We start from the raw sequence: 26,605 nt of genomic DNA, 5'->3' as shown, positions 1-26,605 counted from the left end.
TACTCTCAGAATATGAGCTCTGCCTACTGTTTCCATAGTGGGAGCTATTCCAGGGACACAGCCTTGACAGAGTAACATTAGTCATTGCAGAATATTCTTTCAGTACTATTTAAATCAATTCATTAAATATACGTTTGTAGAGCTAAGCTTCAATTATTTAAATTTTATTGTGGAAAATTCTCAAACATATTTTAGAATGTAGCGAAAACAGTAAAATGAACCCTCATGTACTCATCATCCAGATTCAATAATTACCAATTTATAGCCAATCTTATTTCATCCACATGTTTTTATCTACTCTCTCCCACTGAAGTATTTCTTTGAAGCAAATTCCAGTAACATCCATAAAAATTTAAGTCTATATTTCTAAGATAAAGACTCCTCTTTATATAGCTACAGTATCTTAATTCATTACTATAAGTAGTAATTCCTTAATGCCATCAAATATCCCTATTTGTTTAATATCCCTATTGTCTGAACTTACTTGAATAGAAAAATCAAGCTCTAAATAAGTCCTATTCATTACACTGAGTTGACAATCTACTTTCGTTTTTTAATCTACACTTTATCCCATTAAATTTTTTTGTTAGATTTATTGAGGTATGATTTACTTACAATAAATTTACCCTTTCTAAATGTACATTTCTATGAATTGTGACAAACACCCACATCCATGTAACCACTGCTACAGTCAAGCTATGGAATATTTCCATCACCCCCAAAACTTCCTTTGTTATCCAATATGGCTAATCCCTTCCACAGCCCAGTCCCTGGCAACTACTAATCTAACTTCTGCCCCTATGATTTTGCCTTTTCCAAATGTCAAATGAATGAAATAGTATAGCATGGGGTCTTTCAAGACTGGTTCTTTCTTGTAGCATAATGCATTTGAGATTCATCTACGTTGCTGCATGTATCAATAGTTCCTTTTTATTGTTGAAAAGTATTCTATTGTATGAAATTCCCTACTTGATGGAAATGTGAGCTATTTCCCGTTGGGGACATTATAAATAAAGCCACTATAAACTTTCATGTACAGGTTTTTATATGACCCTATGCTTTCATTTCTCCATGGTAAATAGGGATTCCTGGGTTTATGGAGAATCCTCATTTTGAAGACACTGTCCAACTGTATTACAAAATGGCTATGATGTTTCAAATGCCCATTAGCAGAATACCAGTTTTCCAGTTGCTTCACATCCTTAGCAGGACTTGGTATTGTCCAGGTCTTTTTTAAGGCATTCCGACAGGTGTATAATGGTATCTCGTTGTTTTAATATATTTCCTTAATGCCTGGCCAGTTATCTTTTTCATTACTTGAAATCAAATTTACTGGAAAAAAAAGGTTATTTTGTCCTATATTCTAGATTTTTCTAATTGTAAGATATCATTGAACATGCCCCCCATTCCCTTTATATTCTTTAAATTGGTAGATATATTTAGTAACTTGATCAGACTGAAGTTCAATTTATTTTTATTTAATTTTTTGTGTGAAATTACTTCATTAGTGATGTTTTGTAATCCTTATACAGAAATCAAGGAAGATATCAATGTTTTACTAGAGTTGTGTCAAAAAGACTTGGGAATCAACCTGGATAGGCTTCTACTGGCCAAAAATGGATAATCTGATCATACACAAGGTTAATGACTATAGGGACTGAAACACTTCAAATATGCTCAAATCCATGCATTCTTAATGATAAAATATACCTACTGACAACTTTTATAGAATACTAGGAAACCATTATTTTAAAAACTGGTAACTAATATGAAAACGATAAAACATTTTATTTTGTTTTTTCTTTATTTCTTTATTTTTTTATTTGAGAGAGAGTGCATACACACACGCGAGTGGGGGAGAGTGAAAGAGCAGGAGAGAGAATCTTAAGCAGGCTCCATGCTCAGCACACAGCCCCACACAGGGCTTGATCCCATGATCCTGGGACCATGACCTGAGCTGATACCAAGAATTGGACACTCAACCAATTGAGCCACCCAGGCACCCTTATTTTGCTTTTGCTATATAAACTACTTATGAATAAAAAAACAGTTAAAGAAGGAACATTGCTCTTACTGAAGTAGTTCAGTTAATAAATGAAGAAGGAATGGCTGAACTAGGCTATACTGTTTTCTAACTCCTAATGAATTAATAGACTTAGCTAATGGTCACACACACACACACACACACACACACACACACATTCTCATACACACACACAAATACATAAAATGATATTTGATGTCATTTGGGTTCATTCAGTATAACAAAAATAATCTCATTTATTAGAGAAAGAAGCTAAAGATATCATTATAATAATATTCAAATCTGTAAGTTTATCTCATTATCAAATGAAAGTTACTTTCATTTTTGATATACACTATTATAAAGAATTCAGAAGTATTTACTACCAGTATGTACTTTGGGATACACAAAAGTTTAATGTTACTCATCTAGAACATTTTTTTAAAATTTTTTTAACGTTTTATTTATTTTTGAGACAGGGAGAGACAGAGCATGAACAGGGGAGGGTCAGAGAGAGGGAGACACAGAATCCAAAACAGGCCCCAGGCTCTGAGCTATCAGCACAGAGCCCGACGTGGGGCTCGAACCCACGGACTGTGAGATCATGACCTGAGCCGAAGTCGGCTGCTCAACTACTGAGCCACCCAGGCACCCCTCATCTAGAACATTTATATTTTTTAAATACATCATTATTTCCCTGAAGGCTAGAAAAATAATGATACTAATTCACAGTCACTGTTGGAAGAAGTTTCTATGTATTTTCTTCCTCAAGTAATCTCCACATCATCCTAGAAGGTGTGTCTTTTTCTAAATGCTCAATTTACAAATGAGAATACTGAGCCTCAAAAAGGTTAAGTAATTTTCCTTTATATCACAAACTGACAGATTTGGATTCAAACCAAGGACAGTGATGTTAGAATGTCCTTTGTAAAACACTTAAAGTCTTTCAATTTTAAGTGTTTTTCTTACCTTTTTTTACGGTTTTTATTTAAATTTCAGTTAGTTAACATATAGCATAATATTAGTTTCAGGTATACAATACAGTGATTCAACACTTCCAGTGCTCATTACAAGTACACCTTCATCCCCATCACCTATTTAACCCATCCCCATCCCCAGTTCTCCTGGTAACCATCAATTTATTCCCTATAGTTAAGAGTCTGTTTCTTTGTCTGCCTCCCTCTCTTTTATTTCTGTAGATGCAGAAAAACATCACTATTTCTTTTGCTGATCCAAAAACTTTGTAAGTTTTTTTTTTTTTTAATTTATTGATTACTTTTTAGAGAGTGAGAAAGAGAGAGCAGGGAGGAGCAGAGAGAGAGAGAGGGAGAGAGAGAGAATCCCAAGCAGGCTCCATATTCAGTGCAGAGCCCAATATAGCTCAACACAGAGCTTGGGCTCTGGAACAGTGAGATCATAACCTGAGCCGAGATCAAGAGTTAGATGCTTAACCGACTGAACCACCCAGTCACCCAAATCTTTGTAAGTTTTTATCCTAGTTTTTCATGAATAGTTTCTACAGAAAATTCACCAGTACTACCTACAAATCATGCCATTTAAGTCAAGAGGTTTACTGGAGCAGAGTGTTCAAAAATCCTTAATATTGAAGTCTACCAATAGAGATTTATTTTTCACAGACTGGAAAATTAATTAATTGATTAGTTGATATAAATATACTTTCTAAAATGTTAGGCTGCTTGGTTCTCGATAATTAGCATTTGTAAACTGTGAAGTATACTCATTTCAAAACAAAAAAGGAAAATATGTATACCTACAAAAGTGTAAATCCTTAGAATTTTTTAATTTCAGATTAGCTTTAAGAAACAAGATTTATATTATTGCTTTGTTTTCCTCTTTAAACTGCAATCATACCTTTTAAAAATTCATAAGAACAGTAAAATTCCAAATTTGCATTCCTGACAAGTGAATGATAAACTGATACTAAAATAAAACTAAGGAGTTTTGAGATTTTTAATACCATGAAACGTGATAAATGTTTAAATTTTACTATTTGTTTCATATGTAAAAACCCCAAATTGTAAAAAAATTTTACTATTTGTTTCATATGTAAAAACCACAAATTCAGGTTTTTCAGGCTCACTAATTGCATTGAACCCAGCAAGGTGAGAGCTCCTCCTGCTGGCTTTAAACAAGAGTTATCCAGTTCCTACCAGAGTGTAAAAATACTGTAAACTTAAACAGGGAAAAAACCACGATGTCGACATAAACTCAGTAAAAAGTCAATACTTTTTTTTATTTTTAATTTAATTGCAAGCTTTTAAATATAGCACAATACTTATTATTTATGTAAGGAGTACATATGAAAATATAATTATTTATTCACATCATAATGAGAAGTTGGATAAGTCAAAAATAAATGGAAGTAGGACTAGGTTGGTGGTACCAAAGTTTTGAAAATATGTGTATTTTGTTTAATAAGCAACATAATGCATAGAATATATTTGCTATACCACATGCAATTTTCCTATTAACCTTCAGAAATAAATTTCCAGCATATTGTATTTCTGTCTGAAAATATCTCTTAATTTTTAGTACTCCCTTTACTCATTATTCTGGAAATTTTAAGAAAATTTCATTATGTTCTAAAAGAAGATATGAAATGATAAAGGCAAGGTTGATAATACTGAATTAAATGAGACTGATGAGTATCCAAGATAAAAAAGCTCAATGCTAAGTTTTGCCTTAAATAATTTATCAAGTCTTTATCTACATCCATTTTAATGAATTTAAGATATTAGTTTAAAAGCAATTAGCATACAGGTTTATCATATATGCTAGATCATCTTTACTCCAACTGTACAATAAAAAAGGAGGAGATTTTATTTGTATGCCAATTTGACAAATTAGGCAAAGAAGAGATCAATCAACCCACTAAGCTATTCTTTTAGGATAATTTTTTTGTAAAAATTCAAGTTAATGGCATGTGAATTGAGTCCAAATATTTATCAGTATTTTTTAAAGTTCAGATACCAGTAAACACAAGTTTGGGATTTTCTCCAATAGACTTTATGAAAAAAAGAAAAAGGAATTTCTTCTTATAATCTTCAATTCAGAGTCTTATTTTACAAATAGAGCCCAGAAAGGTAATGCAAGTTACTAAGTTTTTTAGTAACATAGTAGTAGAGGCTTTTCATAGTAAATTCCAGTCATGTTCCACTGACTGTAACATACCCTACAACCCCCCATAGCTCCAAACAAACTAGTAAATAAACAAAAGGGATACTTCTGACATCATGACCAAATATAATACAGTCAGAGAATACTTTGAATTATAGATAAACATGCATATATATCTGTGTGTATATTAGCACTAGTCTATTTGAACGTCATCCTGTTTACATCCTGCTTTAAACTGACATTCAGATTACTATATTAACTACCAGTTTTGGCATAATCGTATATTTCTGATTGACAAAAATCACAGCTGTAACTTCCAGATCTGTATACAATGGGTATCTACCCTCACATAGAGTCAAAATCAATATTAAATTCCTAAAAATCAACCACAGATTGATTTAAATAAATGTAGGATTATTAAGTTTACTCCTATGTCCCTTTGTGTATTGGTATTATTTTAAGCCAACCTTTTCCAAAGAGAATCATTCCTTCTTAAAACTAACAAAACTACTTTTTTTTAAATTTTTTTTTTATTTAAAAAAAAATTTTTTTTCAACGTTTATTTATTTTTGGGACTGAGAGAGACAGAGCATGAACGGGGGAGGGGCAGAGAGAGAGGGAGACACAGAATCAGAAACAGGCTCCAGGCTCTGAGCCATCAGCCCAGAGCCTGACGCGGGGCTCGAACTCACGGACCACGAGATCGTGACCTGGCTGAAGTCGGACGCTTAACCGACTGCGCCACCCAGGCGCCCCTAACAAAACTACTTTTGTCTAGAAACTGAGCACATTTATTTGTTCATTAGGTGTACTTACAGCATTTTGTTTTGTCATGCCTTTCTTAATTCTGTGGTTACCTGCCTGTTTGGTTTTGTTTGTTTGTTTGTTTTTACATTTATTTAGTGTTGAGAAACAGAGTGAGACAAAGCGTGATCGGGGGAGGGGCAGAGAGAGAAGGAGACACTGAATCTGAAGCAGGCTCCAGGCTCTGAGCAAGACATCGGCACAGAGCCTGATGTGGGGCTCGAACCCACTAACTGTGAGATCATGATCTGAGCCAAAGTTGGACACTCAACCAACTGAGCCACCCAGGTGCCCCTATAACTGTTTTTAATATAGGTATTATTCATGATTGTTTTTTCTACCTGATGTGAGAGTTTGAAAATCCTATCTGAAAGATAACATGAACATAGTGATATTAAGCACCTTTCTCAAATTTATAGGATGAAGTCAAGCCTAGAACTTTTGAATTCATACCCTTCAACTTCCTACTCTTCCAGAAAATGTTATCTTTTTTAGAAAGCATGTTCAAATCTCTCTGCCTCTGTCCCTTCTGGAAAACAGATCACTTTTTTGTTTGTTTTTTTAGTTATGATGGAAAAATAAGCTCTAATAATCAGAGAAATTATTCCTTCATTATTACCTTAACTAGAGAAAAGAGCAAAAAAAAAAAATTCAAGCCAGCTTGCTATACAGAAGGCAAGTTATACCTCAGAGTCAAGTACTGCCAGTGAAAACTTTATCAACAGTATTTGATTAAAAATATAACTAGTAGTGTTCATCCTTATCACTTCCACACCTATTTTGCTCAAAAGAACTATACTGTTATCCTGCTTGACACAGCTTTATTTGCTTTAGTCTTAAATAATTTTAAATGCCTGCCATTCAGATGGGCTAGTTTACCCCAAAGACCCAAGGAGAACCCAAGTATAGATCTGATCCATGACAAGGTCACCAAATGACAGGTTTACTCCTAGGCTCCTGAGCAAGGTCATTAAGACTTATCAATGAGTCACCTCACAAGTCCTGCTTTCCCCATCAAGTTGTTTAGTTATTTCTATGAATTAAAAAAAAGGAAAAGAAATTTGACAGATTCCTAATCAACAGCAAATATAATTCTTCCATTTTGACATCTTCATCACTTTGATCTATAAATCAACTAAGTAGCTTTGTTTAGGACCTGTATTATTTCCATTTTTTTTCAATTACACAGGGATTAAATAGTAGAAAAGACTATTTGGCTTTGGTTTTAGATTTGCTAGTCATACATTTAATAAATGTTGTTGATCTTCTCATCTGTCACAGAAACTCACAACATTTACTGTATATATTCCAGTTAGCCCAAACCACTAAATATTCTCCCCATCACTTACACAGCATCAGAGATGCTTCTTTCTAGTGCTTTCTAGTGCTTTCCTTTCTTATATTTTTCACTTGTCTTCCATGGGCTTTGGACACTTTCTATTTTTTTTTTTTTTTGGAAGAATATTATGAAACTCAAGGTTTTAAATGCACTTAAATATTATTTTATTAGCTCTGGTCAAAATAGATTATGAATACTTTTTGAAAGTCTTATCTACAATAAAATAATGTAAAACCACTTCTACATAATGGAAGAACAGTCTAAATAAAGTATTGAAACCCTTACTTTAAAAAGAAACAAGAGTAGCTTTGCACTGAGAAGGAAAAAATGACTTTTACTAGAATCTAAGAAAAAAATTATATGAGTAAAACAGAGTTTTATTTTTCCCCTGGAAAATGGAAAGGAATTTTTGTTTTTGTTTTTGTTTTTTACCCTTTGCAATATTGGTTTTTTTCTCCATTTCATTTACACAGACATAATGTAAAACATTTTTAACCTCCTTCATTAGGACATATAGTCATAAAAATGTTACTTTATTTTACTTTAAGACATTTTGATATTATTTCAACAAACATTTATTGAGGCTGTTATATTCCAGAGGCTGTATTAGCTATTGCAGACTACAGAAAGTTTATAGGATACTATGTATAGCCGCAAGGAGTATACCTGATGTCATGTTTTTCACTCCCATTGTTAGGATTTTTGTGTCAACTCACATGCCATAGTTTATTCAAACATGTAAATAGCAAAAAGGCTTAAAATGCCCTTATTCAGAAGGTGCAGAAAAGGCGGCAGCTATTTAGTAGAATGTGTAGAATTAAATTGTTGTTCCAAAAGGGCAAACATCCAATAGCAAATCAACATCTCCATAAACTGTAATTGGACAACTTATCTCACTTTCTACAGAAGTGTCAAACAATGAATAGATTGTAGAAATATATCCCAGTAGTCAACAGTAAGGGAAATAGTAATTTTCTACCTGAAGAATACTCTTCAAAACAATCCTGAACAAGAAATATCTGCTAAATTTCTCAGAAGACATAGTGTTTTACTTAGAGTACGAATTTAAAAAATTAAACTACACACTACTATAAGTAAACATTTACTAACCCAAGCTTAAGTCATCAGCCTTAAAAAATTATCCAGTAAAAATCTTAATTGTATTGTTAAAATTTTGAAAAATATACATATTAGACAACGGTGAAAGGACAATATTCTCATTTTTTCCATTAAAATTATGGCCAAATCAAGACATAATTATCAGTATCAATTTAAAAATTAGTTTTCCCAATATAGTATGAGCTCCTCAAGGGCAGGGTCTGTGTGTGTGCACGCACACATGTATTTGTTGAATAAAATGAATGAATGAATGAATGAATGAACAAAGGAACAAACAGATGAGTGGAAGGAGCATGCGCAAAAAACTCATGCCTTCGAGAAAACATTTTTAACCAACTACTGAAAAAATAGTGCAGGATTAGTGGGAAGGCAGGCACTGGACAAAATTTATATAGTCATTGTGCTTACTTTGTAAGGGAGAAGGCTCACATATGATCTCTCTAAGAAGTGGTTAAGGGACAAAGTGGTCTTTGGGAAAATATAGTTAAAGTAGGCATTTGTTTTGAGCACAGAATGGATTGTCAGAAGACAAACATTTTCATACCTTTTGGAGTCCTTTTCCCTGCTCCATCCCTACCCCTACCCTTTCATCAAAGAGTACCCTTAGGCTGCTTGCTCTCAGTCCAAACTCTGTGCATCTAATCTCATCTCTCACAGTGCACAATGTTCAAATTATCCCTTATAATCTGCTGCCCCACTGAACACTCTCATCATATCAAGAAAACATCTTAAGTAAAATAGCACACAAATGTGCTTATGAATACTCATTTCCCCTTATCCCTTCCTACATTATTTATTTATCCAACTTAAATTTGAATTGATTACAGCACCTTTTGGGTGACAATGAACTTGGGACTCTTCCATGGCATAGCTAAAATCACACGGCATAAGCAATTTCTCATAGAACTATATTGCAAAAGAATTCCTAAAACTCCAATTTCTAATTGCTTGTTGGCCTTTTGGCTAAGATCAAGTGTAAAACTCCAACTTCTACCATATTCAAATAAATTACCCTCTGTTTAGATTATATGATGTGCTTGTGTAAACTTAGCCAAGTCATAATTCTTATTCTACCAACTGTTGGGAATTGCTCTGCCATAAACCAAGTAATTCCCTAAGCTTTAGTGTCCACTCTAACCTGGCTCTTGACAGACTCTGGTCTTAGCCCCTCTTCCAGGGTAGCATGTATGACTTAGCATGTAAAAACAAGAGTAACAAACAAAAGTTTGCTTTTCGTGTCATAGGTCATGATTGTCTCTTCTTTGCCCTTTGAGTTTCTCTGTTTAATTGATTACTCGAAGAGTATTCTCAAGAGAAAGCTAAGAGAAATGTTTTTATTTTCTTTCTTAGATTTCCCCATCTACTCCCTCCAGCTGCTTACAGAAATATTATCCATACTCGCTTTAGTTTCTAAAAAAGGTACAGCCAAATTGCCAATTGAAGACTCCTCTAAAGCAGCTAACTAAACCATCCATGAACACTTAAACAGTCAACTGCTTATAAAACATGATTGTCATGTCATAAAACTTGATAATCTGTTCATATAATAATATATATTTTGGGAGAGATGCTGTAAAAGAATAATTTAAATAAAATATAATTTTTAACCCTTTTCCCATAATTTCACCATCCTTGACTGCCTAAGTAATGTGTGTTGTCTCGTGAATCACTAAATTGAATTGTACTGAGAATTTTAGTAAGTAGTATTGCTTGTGGAGGAGAAAAGTCTGTAATGAGAGAAATGGGCAGGAAAAATGTGAAGAAAAATAAAATATTAAAACAACCAGTTGTTGTATCATTTATACATAAAACAGCTTTTTAGGAAAATTTGATAAATAATGTCATGAGAATTATGTAGGACAATTTCCAACTGAAACTACTGAGGAAATGAGAGAGCAAATGTGATGCCAGATTTAGAGGCACATGAACTGTAAAGACAGGTGATCTTCTGTTGCATATTTCTGTACTGCAGACGAGTCAGGAGGAGGAATGGTTCATAAATGAAACATTTACAAATGTGACCCATGCCAAGAGCAGCATGGCTTCAGTATATAGGAAAGAATGACAGATGGACACTTTAGTGTTGGCAGAAAAAATAAAAGAAAAAAGCAAAACAACAACCAAAAATGGCATTATCATCATTATCCTGTAGGGAAGGCAAGTCATTAAGTGCTATTGTGAAAGTGTTTATCACCAGGATCTTATGCAATAAAGAGGATAATGGCATTTTAGCATTTAGGCAAATGGAGAATATTTTATCCAACACAGGTTTCCCAAGCATAATTAAGCATAAGAAAGCAGATATAGGCTTTCATAAGGCAGTGATCAGTTTTAATTTATTGATTACCCAAGACATGGATTATGGTAAGAAATGTAAAATGTTGAGAAATTCTTTTGGTGAAGTCATCAGGATCCAAACTCCATCTTCAACTGCCATGGCTGAGAAGCTCGATTTTTATCATTCCAAGGAGGAGTGATTATATTTTAGGAGACTTATTCCTGGTAATCAGACATACAAGAGACTAATTTATAAATGAGAAGGACGATTTATTCACTGATGATTTATCTCCCCAGGGAATCTCCTTCCTTGCAGGTAAACACATTCAAGAGACTAAATTACAGATCAAAGATTTCTAGGAAAGTACTAAATTACTGAAAAGGAGTAACCCCTGTTTTACTTTTACAGTCCTCTACGTCTATTTCCATGTAAGGAACAATTTTATCCACTCGTTTTAAAGCGCTTAACTTTAACAGTGCGGAAGAAATAAGAAGTTCATTACTTCCAAAAAATTATTTCTCAAACATACATATTGCCAACTATAACTTTGGCATTTCAAACACTATTTACAAGGCATATTACAGTCTCCATGGTTATAACCTAGTATTGGCTAAATTTTGGAAGTACTAATTTTTATTTTGTGGGAAAAAAATGGTTCTATCTATAGACTCTGGTTAATAACAAGTACTATGTATTTTTCCCAAGAAAGATTCTCACATGTGAGTAAAATAAATTCCAATTACTGACTCTTATATGGTTTCAAATAAGGACAGGGAATAACATTTGCAACCTTGCTGCACAATTTGGTAAGAATCTAAACTTTTAGGCATAGAGTCCATAGTTGGTTGGGCAGATTGTTTTGGTCTTAGACTGCTCTTTACTACAATCCTTATTTTTATCAGCCAAAAATGAGAGAAGTTTTAAAAACTTAAAACCATTGATTTGTCAATACGTAGAAACTTAATATTATTTCTGAGAAACTTAATAGTTTTCTCCTACCTAGATGACGTTATTTGATCATATAATCTAAAACTGCCATATTCTGAATAATGAACAATTGTTATGTTCTTCAGAAATCTGTTACTTCTTGTTTTCTCTGTCTTCATGTTTTTCAGAAAAAAAAAACCTTACCAGTTAGAGAGTTTCAACTATTATTTCAATTCTACCCACCTCCAAAACAGTATCTCCTGAAAAAATCTCTCTTACCCATCAGACACAATTCACAAGCCCTTTACCTGTTCACAAACTGGCCTCTGTATAGGGAAGGCAGGGAAAGACCAAAGAAAGAGAGGCAAAAAGCCTTCAGGTTAGTAGGTGGCAGGTTTTAATAAACAAGGCTTGTCTTAGGCAGCCACAAGATGAGTGGACCTCCATATCTCCCTGCCAGATCTTAAGTTTACAGAAGCCCCAAATGGGTTCTCACAAGTGTACCATCCAGATGGTCTCAACAACACCTTACTCTCTCAAGGCTATGTCTTTGGAACAGCTCCCACTGCAGGAATAATGGGCAGAACTGTACATTCCAAGGACAGTGGAGGGGGCAAGAAGCCTCTGATTACCCAGGTCCATCTCACAGGTCAACTGTTAGCCATATCTTCTGGATTACCTCCTTCAATATCCCTCAAACTTAACAAGTCCACATGTGACTTGATTATTTTCCTATGAACAGATATTACCTCCTGATTTCCCTATTTGAGGTATTGGCACACAGCATCTGCCCAAGTACACAAATTAGGAATCTGTATCCAACCCTAACTCACCCTTAACTGCTCATCTATAATTTTGCAAAGTATATGTTGTAGGCAGAATAATGACCCCCCTCCCTCCAAAGTTGTTCATTTCCTAATCCAAGGAAACTGTGAAAATGCTATGTTACATGGCAAAGGTAAATTAAGGTTGCAGACTGAATTAGATAATCATCTAACCCTGAAGATAGGGAGACTATCCTAGATTATCCAGTGAGCCCAATGTAATAATAAAGGTCTTTAAAAGTAGAAGAGGGAGTCGTTAGAAGATGTGACTACAGAAGATGGTGCAGCGAAATACAACCTTGCTGGGCTGAATGTGGAGGAAGGCAGCCATGAGCCAAGGATGGTGGGCAGCCTCCAGAAGCCAGAAAGGGTAAGGAGATGGACTTTACCCTACAGCCTCCAGAAAGGAACACAGTGCCACTGACACCTTGATTTTAGCCTAAAGAGATCCATGTCCCATTTTTAACTTACAAACTGGTAAGAATAAATTTTTGGTTTTTTAAATCCACTCAATTGAAGGTAATTTGTTGCAACACCAACCAGGAACCAATACACTAAGCATCCTAAATCATCTTCAAATCTATCAGTTTTTCTCTCCACTACCCATTTCACCTCTCAACTGGACTAGGGTCCCTTGGTCCTTTTCCTCTCATTTAACTTCCACAAGGCAGCTTCAGTGATCTGCTTAAAATATAAATCCAAATTTTCCCTTCTTTTTTTTCAAAATTCCTCAGTGGTTCACCTTATCACTTAGAGAATTCTCCCAAAGTATTTGCCAGAAATGTGCAATAGAAATGTTCATAATGTATACACTGAACATTCTAGCAGGTTCTGAGTAAAACGATGAATCAAAATAAACATAGCACATGCTTTCAGGGTTATTATAATCTAATATGAGAAACAGAAATTAAACAAAAAATAAAATAAATATAGACCTATATTATAAGAAGTGCTATGAATCTAATTTATATTTTAGGCTCATGGAAAGCCTCTAAAAAGAGTCATGATTATAGAGTGGAACTATTCTCTATATTTCTTTTAGATTAATGATGCGAAGTATATAATAATGAATTGGAGAAGACATGAAATAAGATATTCCTTATTATTTTTAACCCAGTATTTCTCTCACCTTTTTGGTACTAGAACCTCTTTGACACTGAATATGCATTAACATTCTATGGTAAAATGTTCAAGAAAACACAGTAAGGTAACTGCTGCCTTACAAGGGATCCTTTCCACTGCATGCAAGATACTTCCTGGCTTGATCCCATCTATCTGTCCTACTTCATTTTCTATAGTACCCCATCCCTGCCCTACATTACTCTGATTTACTGGTAATGCTCAAACTCATTTCATCCTCTCCCCTCTCTCTATTTCATGCTATTCCCTTCTTACTGGAATTTTCTCACTGTTTTGGTCCTGCAAAAAGACTCCTAGTCATCACTTACGGCTTAGCCTAAATGTGATTTCTTACAGAACCTTCCTAAACTTATTCCCAAAATATATACATGCTCTTACTCTTATACCCCATTGAAATTTGTACATACTTCACAGACAGTACTCATCTCACTTAATTTTACTACAATTTATGTATTTCCTGGTGTAACTATTCTTCCATATAACCTAAAATCCTTAAAGGCTAAAACTGTCTATTTCAACCCCCCCACACATTTCCTGAATTCATTATTTTAAAAATGAGTAATTGTTGTGAAGAGAACTGGGGTTATATGTAAGTCATAAATCACTAAATTCTATTCCTGAAACGATTATTACACTATATGTTAACTAACTAGGATTTAAAGAAAATAAAAAATAAACTCTGTATATGAAAAAAAAAAAGGAAGCTATTTCAATAATCTAGGCAAGAGTCGATGAAGCTTGGACAAGAGTTGGGGCAGTGGGAGTGGTGAAAAGGGGTTAAAAACAAACAAATATGGGGGTCTGGATGGCTCAGTTGGTTAAGTATCTGACTTCGGCTCAGGTCATGATCTTGCAGTCCATGAGTTTGAACCCTGAGTTGGGCTCTGTGCTGACAGCTCAGAGCCTGGAGCCTGCTTTAGAGTCTGTGTCTCCCTCTCTTCCCCTCCCCCACTCACACTCTGTTTCTCTCTCCCTCTCTCTCTCTCTCTCTCTCTTTCTCAATAAATAAATATTTTAAAAAAAGAAAAGATATAAACAAAAATGAGTAACTGAATGGATTAGCAAAATGAATGTAAATAAATGAGAAATTCAGAATAACTAAATACATACTATGCCACAATTAGTAAATGGTTCAAAATGTCAATAAACATGGACAACTCAGAGCACACACACAAAAAAAGTAGTACACTTTCAGTAGCTACAAAGTACACTGGAGTACACTGAAGAGGTAGCAGTTAAGGTCCTGTGATTATAAATCCACTGCTCCAAAAAGCAATAAATAATAAAATAACTTTGTGCTTTTCTATCAGATTGTTAAAAAGAAATTACTAGAGCAGAGTTAAAGGACTGGCAAAGTCACAAAATCCAAAATCCTGATCATATTGGAAAGAAAAAAAATACAACTTAAATGAAATCATAATGATTCAGGAGCTTCAACTACTTACGCAAAAGAAATTTCCATGGAAACCACATAGAGAGATTTTATATATATAAAATATATTTGAAGTACTCTTGAACACATTTTAAGATTACATAAATATATATGTAATATATATGTATTCTAATTAATATGTATGTAACTAATCTAAAACAATACACTCAAATAGAAGGGGAAAAAATACCCATGAAAAAGGAGAATCATCCACTCAGAATAAAATAAATCAGTTGGTGCTCTTGATTAAGAAAAGTTGATGTATTATGGCCACTAGAATTGGAGAATAGCTAAGGAAAGGAACATCAGATGGTATTAAAAACATTTTAAAAGAGGAACTCCCAGGTGGCTCAGTTGGGTAAATTATCAGACTTTGGCTCAGGTCATGATCTCACAGTCTGTGAGTTCAAGCCCCCCATCAGGCTCTGTGCTGACAGCTCAGAGCCTAAAGCCTGCTTCAGATTCTGTCTCCCTCTCTCTGCCCCTCCTCTGCTTTCACTCTGACTCTCTCTCTCTCTCAAAAATAAATAAACATTAAAACATTTAAAAACATTTTAAAAGAGCTATGGAAGCTGCTACAACATCTTTGCAGTGAAATATAAGAATACTACTGATTTGACACTTTCACTTTGAAGTAACCAGAATGATACCACAATTTCATAGAGCCCTTATTTGGTTGGGTTTTCAGGTAAATTTCCAGGAAATTTATTTTTATTAGATACTAGATATACTAAAACCTCAGAAAATAAAATGGGATATTAATAAATCCCCATACCTAATATTGCTCTAAGACATAGTTATAAATTTTGATGACATGTCTTTGTGTCTTAGAAAAGCAAATTGTAGATATTAGGAAATATGGAAGTCCCAACAGAGTCAAGATTTCACATTATTACTGAGGAAAGACTCTTTTCTTTTCTAAACAAGGGGGCCAAGTTGACTATAATCAGGAAGAGGTAGGCTACTCTGACCCTGGAGTCAGTGACAATTATCTCGTATGCCCTCTATTATAAGAGCAGTAATATCATAGTCATCTTGTTTACAGAGAAATGGATGATATACTGAAACAATTTTATCTCAAAGAAATTCCATAAAAACAACTGTAAGAGAAACCTCTTGAATGAATAGTTTTGCCTGAGGCCCTAATCCCAGATATATAAGCTACTGATGTGAGAAACACCAAACACAGTCATTTGCCTCCTTATCACCACCTTTGTCAATCATCTATCAAGTACTTAGTAAACCCAAGAACTTTTGAGAGACTCAAGTACATATGGAATGGAGGGGAATAGGTCAAGGTAAAGCAAACTATTTTCCATTAGAAAATGGTTTGTGAGATGAATACTTCAAAAACTAAGAAATATATAGTACCACATAGAATTCTTTTTTTTTTTTTTAAGTAGGCTTCACACCCTGCATGGAGACCAACATGGGGCTTGAGCTCATGATCCTGAGATCAAGACCTGAACTGAGATCACAAGTCACATGCTTAACTTATTGTGCCACTGAGATGCCACTGCACCACATAAAATTCTTCAAAATAGGGTGGCTGAGAACATTTACTAAACTGACCCAAACTCATGAAACTGAGTGATAAGGAAACAATTTTGAATTCATCCTGTCCAAAAGATTAAACTTTGATGAATACCCTCTTGACATAGTATTGGACCCATGTGGATAAGAACTGGAATTTCTAGTTTTCTAGAAGATTAATACTCCAGTTGCTCCAGGCCAACTCCAAAATGTCACACATTATAAAGAAATGTTCTTACCATACCATCATAAATGTGACTAAGCTAAAACATTTAGTCAATTTAAAAAACAAAATACAATTTGCAAATCTGTATTTATTCACCAAGCCTTTCTTATATTCTTCTTTAAGATGATATTTTCTCGAGTATTAACTAAATTCAACAAAAATTCTGAGCAACTCTCAAGTGACCAACATGTCATATGTCCCTACAGGCTCTTGACAGTCATCTCAAGCCTTTTTTCTTAGCACTCTATCTCTCAAACCCAGTGCTCCAGGCCTTACTAAATTTATTTAATGTTCTCAAAAACCTCAAATTCTTTGGGCCTTCTCACAAACTAATATCTCATCTTGGTAACTACCCACTCACCCTTGGTCACAGTTTCCATGAAATTCTTGTTAGAATCTCTCCTGATCTCTCTTACCTAATGATGAGGAAGTGTCATGTTTAATGGGCCTCCTTAGACTAATGCATATTTTATAGCTGAAAAACATGTAACTATTTACTGTTAAGTGTTCAATCATATATTTACCAGATGAGAGTAAGTTTTGTAAGTTTAGGGACCTTAGTCACCTTGTTCAGCAACCTTTTTCTAGGACCTAGAAGAATGACCTATCAGAAAGATATCAGTAAATGTCCAAATGAGGAATAATAGTAGCCTTGGCATAAAAAATTTTCCCAACTGATCAAGACCACAATAAACTCTACTTCCTCTAAATATACTTAGCATGCCTGGCTAATTTTTGCTTCTCACTCAAAACTTACCATATGACAGTTTATATTATTTATATATTATATCATATCACAGATGAGGAATATAGGATCCAGAAATATGAGAAGACTTACTGAAGGTCACTCAGAGAGTTAGTGTTTACTACCAGATTAAAATCCATTTCTGAGCTGAAGAAACAGAGAATCACGCAAAAGGAGACACTGGAAAAATGTGTTCCAAAGCAAAGAACAAGACAAAACCTCAGAAAAATAAACAAGTGAAATGGAAATAAACAATCTACCTGATAAACATTTCAAAACAATTGTCATAAAGATGCTCACCAAACTTGGGAGAAGAACATATGAACACAGTATGTCAACAAAGAGATAAAAAATATAAAAGAGAAACAATCAGAGTCAAAGAATACAGTAACTGAAACAATAAATACACTAGAGAAAATCAATAGCATATTAGAGGATGAAGAAGAATGAATCACTGATCTGAAAGACAGGGTAATGAAAATCACCCAAGCTGACCAGCAAAAAGGAAAAAGAATTTTAAAAATAAAAATGTATGTAAGGGAAATCTAGAATAACAGCAAACATAAGAACATTCACATGATAGGGATTCCAGAAGAAGGAAATAAATGAGGCAGAAAACTTATTTGAAAAAATAAGAGTTGAAAACAACCTAACCTAAGGAAAAAAACAGGTATCCAGGTTCAGGAAACAGAATCCTAAACAAATTGAACCCAAAGAGGTTGATGCCAAGACACATAACAATTAAAGTGCTGAAAATTAAAGAGAATATTAAAAGCAGCAAGAAAAAAAAGCAACTAGTTATTTACAAAGGAACTCCCATTAGACTATCCAGCTGACTTTTTTAGCAGCAATTTTGCAGGCCAGAAGGGAGAGGGACAATACATTCAAAGTGCCAAAAGAAAACAAAAAAACAAAAAAACACTAAAATGAGGAATACTCCATGTGGCAAGATAAACAAAAGTTAAAGGAGTTCTTCACCACTAAACCAAGCTTCTAAGAAATGTTAAAGGGTCTTCTATAAACCAAAAATAAAAGGCCAAAAATAAAATACCTAGAAATAAATTCAACCAAGGAGATAAAAGACCCATACTCTGAAAACCATAAACACTGATGAAAAAACCTGAAGATAATGTAAAAATAAAGATATTCCATGCTTATGGATTTGAAGAACCAACACTGATAAAATCCATACCATCCAAGGCAATCCACCAATCCACCAACTTAATGCAATCCCTATCAAAATAACATTTTTCACAGAACCAGAAAAAATAATACTAAAATTTGGGTGGAACCACAAAAGATCCAAATAGCCAAGCAATCTTTAGAAAGAATACCAAAGCTAGAGGTATCACAATCCCATATTTCAAGATATACTACAAAGCTGTAGTAGTCAAAACAGTATGGTACTTGCCCAAAAACAGATACATAGATCAATGGAACAGAATAGAGAGCCCAGAAATAAACTCATGTTTATATGGTCAATTAATCTATGATGAAGGAGGCAAGAATACACAATTGGGGAAAAGATAGTCTCTTCAACAAATGGTGCTGGGAAAACTGGAGAGCTACATGGAAAAGACTGAAACAGAACCACTTTCTTGTATTATACACAAAAATAAACTCAAAATGGATTAAAGACCGCAATGTGAGACCTGAAACCATAAAATTCATAGAAGAAAACACAGGCAATAATCTCTTTGACATCAGTCATAGAAAATTTTTCTAGGTATGTCTATGTCTCCTCAGGCAAGAAAATAAAAGCAAAAATAAACTACTGAGAATAAACCCAAACCAAAAGGTTTTGGAGACTGAATGAAACCATCAACAAAATGAAAAGGCAACCTACTGAATAGAGAAGATATTTGTAAATGATATATCCAATAAGGGATTGATATACAAGACATATAAAAACACGTATACAACTCAACAACGAAAAAACAAAGAACATGATTAAAAATGGGCAGAGAACCCAAATATATATTTGTCCAAAAAAGATATACAAATGGCCAACAGACACATGAAAATATGCTCAACATCACTCATCAGGGGAATGCAAATCAAAACCACAATAATATATCACCTTATGCCTGTAAGAATGGTGAAAATAAAAATCACAAGAAATAAAGTGTTGGTGACGATGTGGAGAAAAAGGAACGTTCATGCACTGTTGATGGGAATGCAAATTGGTGCATCCACTGTGGAAAATAGTTTAGAGGTTCCTCAAAAAATTAAAAATAGAATTACCATATGATCCAGTAATTCCACTACTTGGCATTATTCCCCACCAAAAATGAAAACAATCATTTGAAAAGACAAATGCACCCTTATGTTTATTGCAGCATTATTTATAATAGCCAAAATATCAAAGCAACCTAAGTGTCCATTGATAAGCGAATGGATAAAGAAGGTGTGGTATGTGTGTATATGTATGTACATGTATACATACGAAATAAAAGGGATTCAGAGTACACTTATCTTGATGAGTACTCAGTGATTAATGTATAGAATCGTTGAATCATTATAATGTACAACTGAAAATAATATAACACTGTATGCTAATTATATTTCAAATAAATAAATGGCCATAACTGTACGTAAAAAAAAACTATGAAAGAAAATAACTCTTATTGGTAAAAGCAAACATGTAGTAAAAAATAGTGGATCAACCACTTAAAAAGATAGTATGAAGGTTAAAGTACAAAACTAAGGATATTTACAATAACTACATAAGGGATACACAAAAAAAAAATGATGTAAAAAATAAAATACGGTGGTAAGGGTAAAAATGTTGTGCCTTTAGAGTTTAAGTGACCATCAACTTAAAATAGATGGCTGCATACATAGGGTGTGATATATGAACTCATATGACCACACATGATATATGACCACAAAGCAAAGATCTATAGCATATACACAAAAAATAATAAGAAAGGAAGCCAAAAATAACACTAAAGAAGTCATCAAATCACAAGAGAGAAAAGGAAAGGAACAGAGAAGAGCTACAACAGCCAGAAAACAATTAACAAAATGCCAATGTCTACCTATGATGAATAATTATTTAAATGTAAATAGACTAAGTAATACAATCAAAAGACATAGGTTGGCTGGATGGATGAAAAACAAAAACAAAAACAAAAAAACAAGACCCATCCATATGCTGCCTACAAGAGTCTCACTTCAAACCTAAAGACACATACAGACTGAAAGTGGAGGCAGAAAAAGAAGTTTCATGCAAATAGAAATAAAAAGAAAGCTGGGGTAGCAATATAGCAATATTATATCAGAAGAAATAATCGTTAAAACAAAGACTGTAACAGGAGATGAAGAGAGTATTACATAATTTAAGGGGGTCAATCCAACAAGAAGATAGTATTATCTTTGTAAATACCTATGTACCCAACGTAGGGGCACCTACATATATCAAGCAAATATTAATAGACATAAAAGGAGAAACTTCCAATAATGCAATAACATAAGACTTTAACACTACTTACTCACTAGATAGATCATCCAGACAGAAAAATCAATATGGACCCAGTGTCCTGACACATTAGTCCATGTGGACTTAATAGATATATACAGAACATGCCAGCCCAAAACAGCAGAATAAACATTCTTTTCAAGTGTACATGGAATATTCTCTAGGATAGATCACATGTTAGGCCACAAAACAACTCACAATAAATTTAAGAAGACTGGAATCACAAGAATCTTTTCTGACCACAACAATATGCAACTAGAAATCAATTTTTAGAGAAAGGAAAAACACAAAGATGTGGAGGCTAAACAGCATGCTGCTATACAGCCAATTGGTCAAAAAAGAAATAAAAGAGGAAATAAAAAATACCCTGAAGCAGATGAAAACAGAAACACAATGTTCTAAAATTGTCAGGACACAGGCCATATAGATGGCCAACAAACAGATGAAAGGATGTTCAATACCACCAATGATCAGGGAAATGAAAATCAAAACTACAAGGAGATATCACTTCACACCTGTCATAATGATTAGTATCAAAAAGACAAGCAATAATAAGTGTTGGTGAGAATGTAGAGAAAAGGAAACCCTCATACAGTTATGTTGGGAATGTAAACTGATGTAGCCACTGTGGAAAACAGTATGGAGGTTCCTCAAAAAATAAAAAATAAAAAAATCTACCATAATATCCAGCAATTCCATGTCTAAGTATTTACCCACTCTAATTTAAAAAGATACACACACCCGCTGTTCACTGCAGCATTATTTACAATAGCCAATACATGGAAGTAACTTAAGTGTCCATCAATAGATGAATGGATAAACAAGATGTGGTAATATAAACAACATACCCAACCCTAAGAATGAAATCTTGACATTTGTGTAAACAAGGATGGACCTAGAGAGGATAGTAAGCTTAGTGAAATAAGTCACACAGAGAAAGACATTGTATGATTTCACTTATGTGGAATCTAAAATAAATAAATAAAGGGGCACCTGGGTGGCTCAGTCAGTTAAGCGTCCGACTTCGGCTCAGGTCATGATCTCGTGGTCCGTGAGTTCGAGCCCCGTGTCAGGCTCTGTGCTGACAGCTCAGAGTCTGGAGCCTGTTTCAGATTCTGTCTCCCTCTCTCTCTGCCCCTCCCCTGTTCATGCTCTGTCTCTCTCTGTCTCAAAAATAAATAAACATTAAAAAAAATTTTTTTTTCAAATAAATAAATAAATAAATAAATAAATAAATAAATAAAAATAGAAACTGAGCCATAAATACAGAAAACTCATGGTTGCCAGAGGGGAGGAGTGTGGGGAAAATGGGTGAAATAAGTGAGTGGGATTAGGAAGTACAAGCTTCCAGTTATAAAATAAATAATTCACAGGAAGGTAAAGTACAGCACAGGGAATACAGTCAATAATATTTTAATAAATTTGTATGGTGACAGATGGTAACTACACTTACTGGTGGGATCATCTTGCAATGTATAATAAATGTTGACCATTATGTTGTACAGCTGAAACTAATATAATCTTATATGCCAACTCTTCTTCTCTAAAAAAATCTTTATCTTTCATGAGGTATACTGCTTTTCCTACTACACCATAAAATTACATTCCCATAACTAGCATTCATGCTTCCAGAGGGCAGCAAGATATGTATCCTGTGTCATATAGGTAAGAGCATACTTACAGTAAGTGATGATTTTATTGAAAAAACTGAATTGTATTTATATTTACATTTTAGTTTAGGTAATTATGCATTATATTTATTTTATGTGTATTTTTATTTGATTTTAATTTTCTGCCACCCATCCTTAAAAATAGTGTTACTCTATCCTCCACTGAAATCTTGGGCAGATAACATTACTTTGCCATGCCTTTTTAGCCTTTTAACATGTTGTATTTCAAAATTTTTAAATATTCAGTTCAAGAAAATAATTAAACTTAAAATTCACACTACTTTGCACTTCTCCATCAGTTTGGTTTTGCTTAAGGCCTGGAAGCTTGCAGTACAAGAAAGAGAATGTGTTTAGATTCCCTTCATAATCTGCTACTCACAGGCTGCTATTTTGGACTCACCAGGATCAAGCCAAGCGATTAAGGAGACAGTGGTACAGTTTTTCATGACTGCTTCAGTTCAGTCTTTATCTGGCTTTGGTGGTCTCTGGGACTGGAAGATGGTCAAAACTGACTTTACCTTAGATGACCATTTTATGGAAATTCTCTTGCTAGGAAACCCCAATTCTGAAGAAAATGTTTTCTCTTCTAGTTAATTATTTTCAACTTCCTCCTCAGCTCCTACCTTATAGCATCCTGTCCAGAAACTACTAGGCCTAATCCTAACCCTAACCCTCTCCAAAAGGTTTCAGAACTGTTCTTTTCCTAATGGTCCACAATTAGACATGGAAATGCTCACATTTTACCTCTACATACCAGTTATGTAGCTCCCTCCTGGTACAGCCCTGTCTTTGCCTCTGCTTTCCTGTCTTAGGCCACCTAGTCACTGTCTCCTGTACCATCCTCTACCCCCTCCCCAGAACATATATTAACCTTTACGTTGTCCCTTTAATGTCCCCTGCACTAGAGCATCCCCTCTGTAACCCCAAAATGCAAGTCCTTCCAATCTCCCCAAACTCAACCACTTACAATACTTGAAACTAGTCGACTATAAGTGCTGGAAAAATAGGTTCTTAAAAACTTCTAGCCATGAGGTGCAAAGGGAATCGTCTAGTGCTTCATTTTCATACATGTAGGTATTGGTACCTATACATTGCTCTTGTCTTTGGAATTTCACCTGAGTTTATGAGTCTCATTTTAAAATCCTATACTGTAATATAGTAATTTTAGCTAACATCTGTTAAATCCTATAAGTCAAACACTTAGCTAAATAAACATGTTCTACATGCATTACCTTATTTGCTATTTATTTCAAACCTTTTTTTTTTTTTAAGTTCCTATTACTACCTTCACTTTACCAGTTAAAAAAGCAAAGTCCTGAAGAGGTAAAGAAACAAACCTACTCCAGGAAGCAAAGCTAATAACATCTAGCACAAGCATTTGAATTTAATGCCTGCTGGGGTTTTTTAAAGCTCAAGGACCTAACCACTACGCTAAGGCCTCTCTGATCTTATCAAGAACAAGTGAATAGGAAAGTTTAAGAGAAAAGGAAATAGAACAGCCTGTAGTGCTAGCAGAGTGAAAGGGAGAACATATCTAAGAGATTTTGCAGGGATCCTGAACTCCTGGTTTTCTGATTTAAGGACTCAAATAAGCAGCTACAGAAGATTAACACAGCAAGATGCAAAAGTTTACACTATTTTCTATGGGTCTTTCCTAACATACAGCCAACAAAATAATTACATTTATATTTATTTAAAATTTAGAAGTAAATATCATGAAAATTTATATTAAATTTAATTGATTTTATAAGGAGTCCCATTTACTGCCCAATCTCCCATAGTGTGCAATGAATGACTATTAAGCCAGAGTCATTCACATTTCTATTGAAGTAGAGCCTGCTTGGAATTCTCTCTCTCTCCTCTCTCTCTCCTCCTACCCCACCTGCGCTCTCGCTGTCTCTCTCTTAAAATAAATTTTAAACATTAAAAAAATAAAATATATGAACACCAGTATTTTGTACGTATCTAAATGGGATTATGAATCTTGAAGATTTTTATAAGATACATAGACATAAAGTTATTCATTCAGATTATCTAAGAATAATAACAAAAAATGCAGTCTAGTCTAGCTTAAAATACATCTTATTTTTAAAGGATAAATTGTCCAATTTATCCCATCACAAGAAATTCTTGAACACTTTTTTAAAACCATTAACTATTATATAGTATAATAAAGTGTGTTAATTTAATTTTCAGATAAATCTTGATGTGGTCACCTGATAGTTTTCACAAATCTTTATTTTAAGATATTTTCTTGGGTATTCTTAGAAAAAATTAGATTTGAACAAATTTTTATAAAAGTAAAAATATTAAAAAAAATTTAAAATAATCTATGATCCTTATCACCTGTTTAGAATTTTAATACACATTAGTAAAATTTCAATAGGGGAAAAAAGCTAAAAACCAATATTAAAAACTAATATTAAAATCTGACTTGTAACACTAATTTAATGAACTGTATATGTATACATAAGAATGTTTGCCCATACACAGGTAAACATAAAACCATCTTGAAAGATGATGTTTTAATACATCTCCAAGTTGTAGTACTGCTGATAGTACTCCAAGTTATTTTTGTTTGCTACATCCAAGAAAACTGTGAGCATTATAAAACATATCTCAACAAAACTTCCCATCTTCTTAACACTGATATTTGATATAGTAATAAGCAATCAATAATATGTACTAAATGAATAAACACGACTCTTTCTACTATACTTGCCCCTATATTAATTACCCAATCAAATCAAATTTTAAGTGGCTTACAATAACTTTATTGTATATCTTTATACAATTATATTAATTATATTTTAGCTTTTGATAGTACACAGTTCCAAAATATCCAAAAATATATAAATATTTCATTTTTTCATATAATTTACCCCCAATCTACTTAGCAAAAATAAGTTCTTATATAATAATTTTCTTAAAGACTATAATCCTAGAGTTTGAGAATATCATCTGTTAAATGTTTCATCATCTCATGGATTATAATCCATATTCCTGTATCTATTTACATGTAAGGTCAATTCTAAAAGACTATGTTTCTTCTAAAGAGAAGCAATACTCTATTTTGCATAACAGTACAAATTTAACTAATCCTGTAATTAGCTAATAAGTTTAGCTAAATTCACAATATATGTCTTGGAATTGGGACTGAAAAGTAAAGCCAGCTCTGAATCAGGAGAACGAAGAGATACTACAAAATATGGTGTGGCCAGTAGGACCTTACCCTTTATACCAACAAACTCCTTAACCTATGATCTATGAAGGATATATAGAAATGTGCTAGGTTTCCCTTTCCTGGTTAACTCAAATTAAGTAAGAACTTATAAAATGATGAGATAATTAATCAGTTTTCACTGTGGGTAAAGATTAGAAGTTCACTATGAGAATTCACTAATGATGGTCGGAAAGTTAGAGCAGACAAAACAAAGAGGGAAGTAAGACAAAAAGATCTTCAGTAATCTACTGAGAGCAATCACCAAGACATTTGGATGAACATCAGCAGAGAGTTATCACCAACATTACAGATGTGAGGAGTTTATTTTCATTTTGAGCCAGATACTAAGTCTTTGTATTACAGCACATGAACTACATTGCTGAATGAAAGTTAACTGGGCACAGCATGAGACTAATCCTAACACAACTCCTCACCAAATTAATAAATCTCCTTTATGCCCCCACCTTGAATTCTAACAGATTGATTATATTTGGATAAGTATAACATATTTTTCTTTACATTCTTCTATTTAATCATGCTATCTAAAGGGGGAAAATCTATTAAGATGTGGAAATTAATTTTCTTCTTTGATCATATAAGCTACTTTCTTAAAGTCAGGCTTTCCTCATTTAAAAAATTTTACTAATTAATTCAAAAATATCTGTCTCACCTTTACATTAGTTTTTGTGCTAATTGCTAGGGA

The 26,605-nt window shown here is 33.7% G+C and overlaps 1 protein-coding gene across 5 annotated transcripts in view; it reads right to left on the bottom strand.

The window, feature by feature from the left end:
- EPHA6 (EPH receptor A6) overlaps positions 1-26,605 on the bottom strand; it is an 868,919-nt gene that overhangs the window by 800,040 nt on the left and 42,274 nt on the right. The gene's annotated exons all lie outside the window — the stretch shown is intronic.

This window comes from Herpailurus yagouaroundi, unplaced genomic scaffold, assembly GCF_014898765.1.
Source record: "Herpailurus yagouaroundi ecotype Mexico unplaced genomic scaffold, PumYag 162, whole genome shotgun sequence".
NCBI classification, from domain to species: domain Eukaryota; kingdom Metazoa; phylum Chordata; class Mammalia; order Carnivora; family Felidae; genus Herpailurus; species Herpailurus yagouaroundi.
This window is presented reverse-complemented; position numbering and strand designations above follow the sequence as displayed.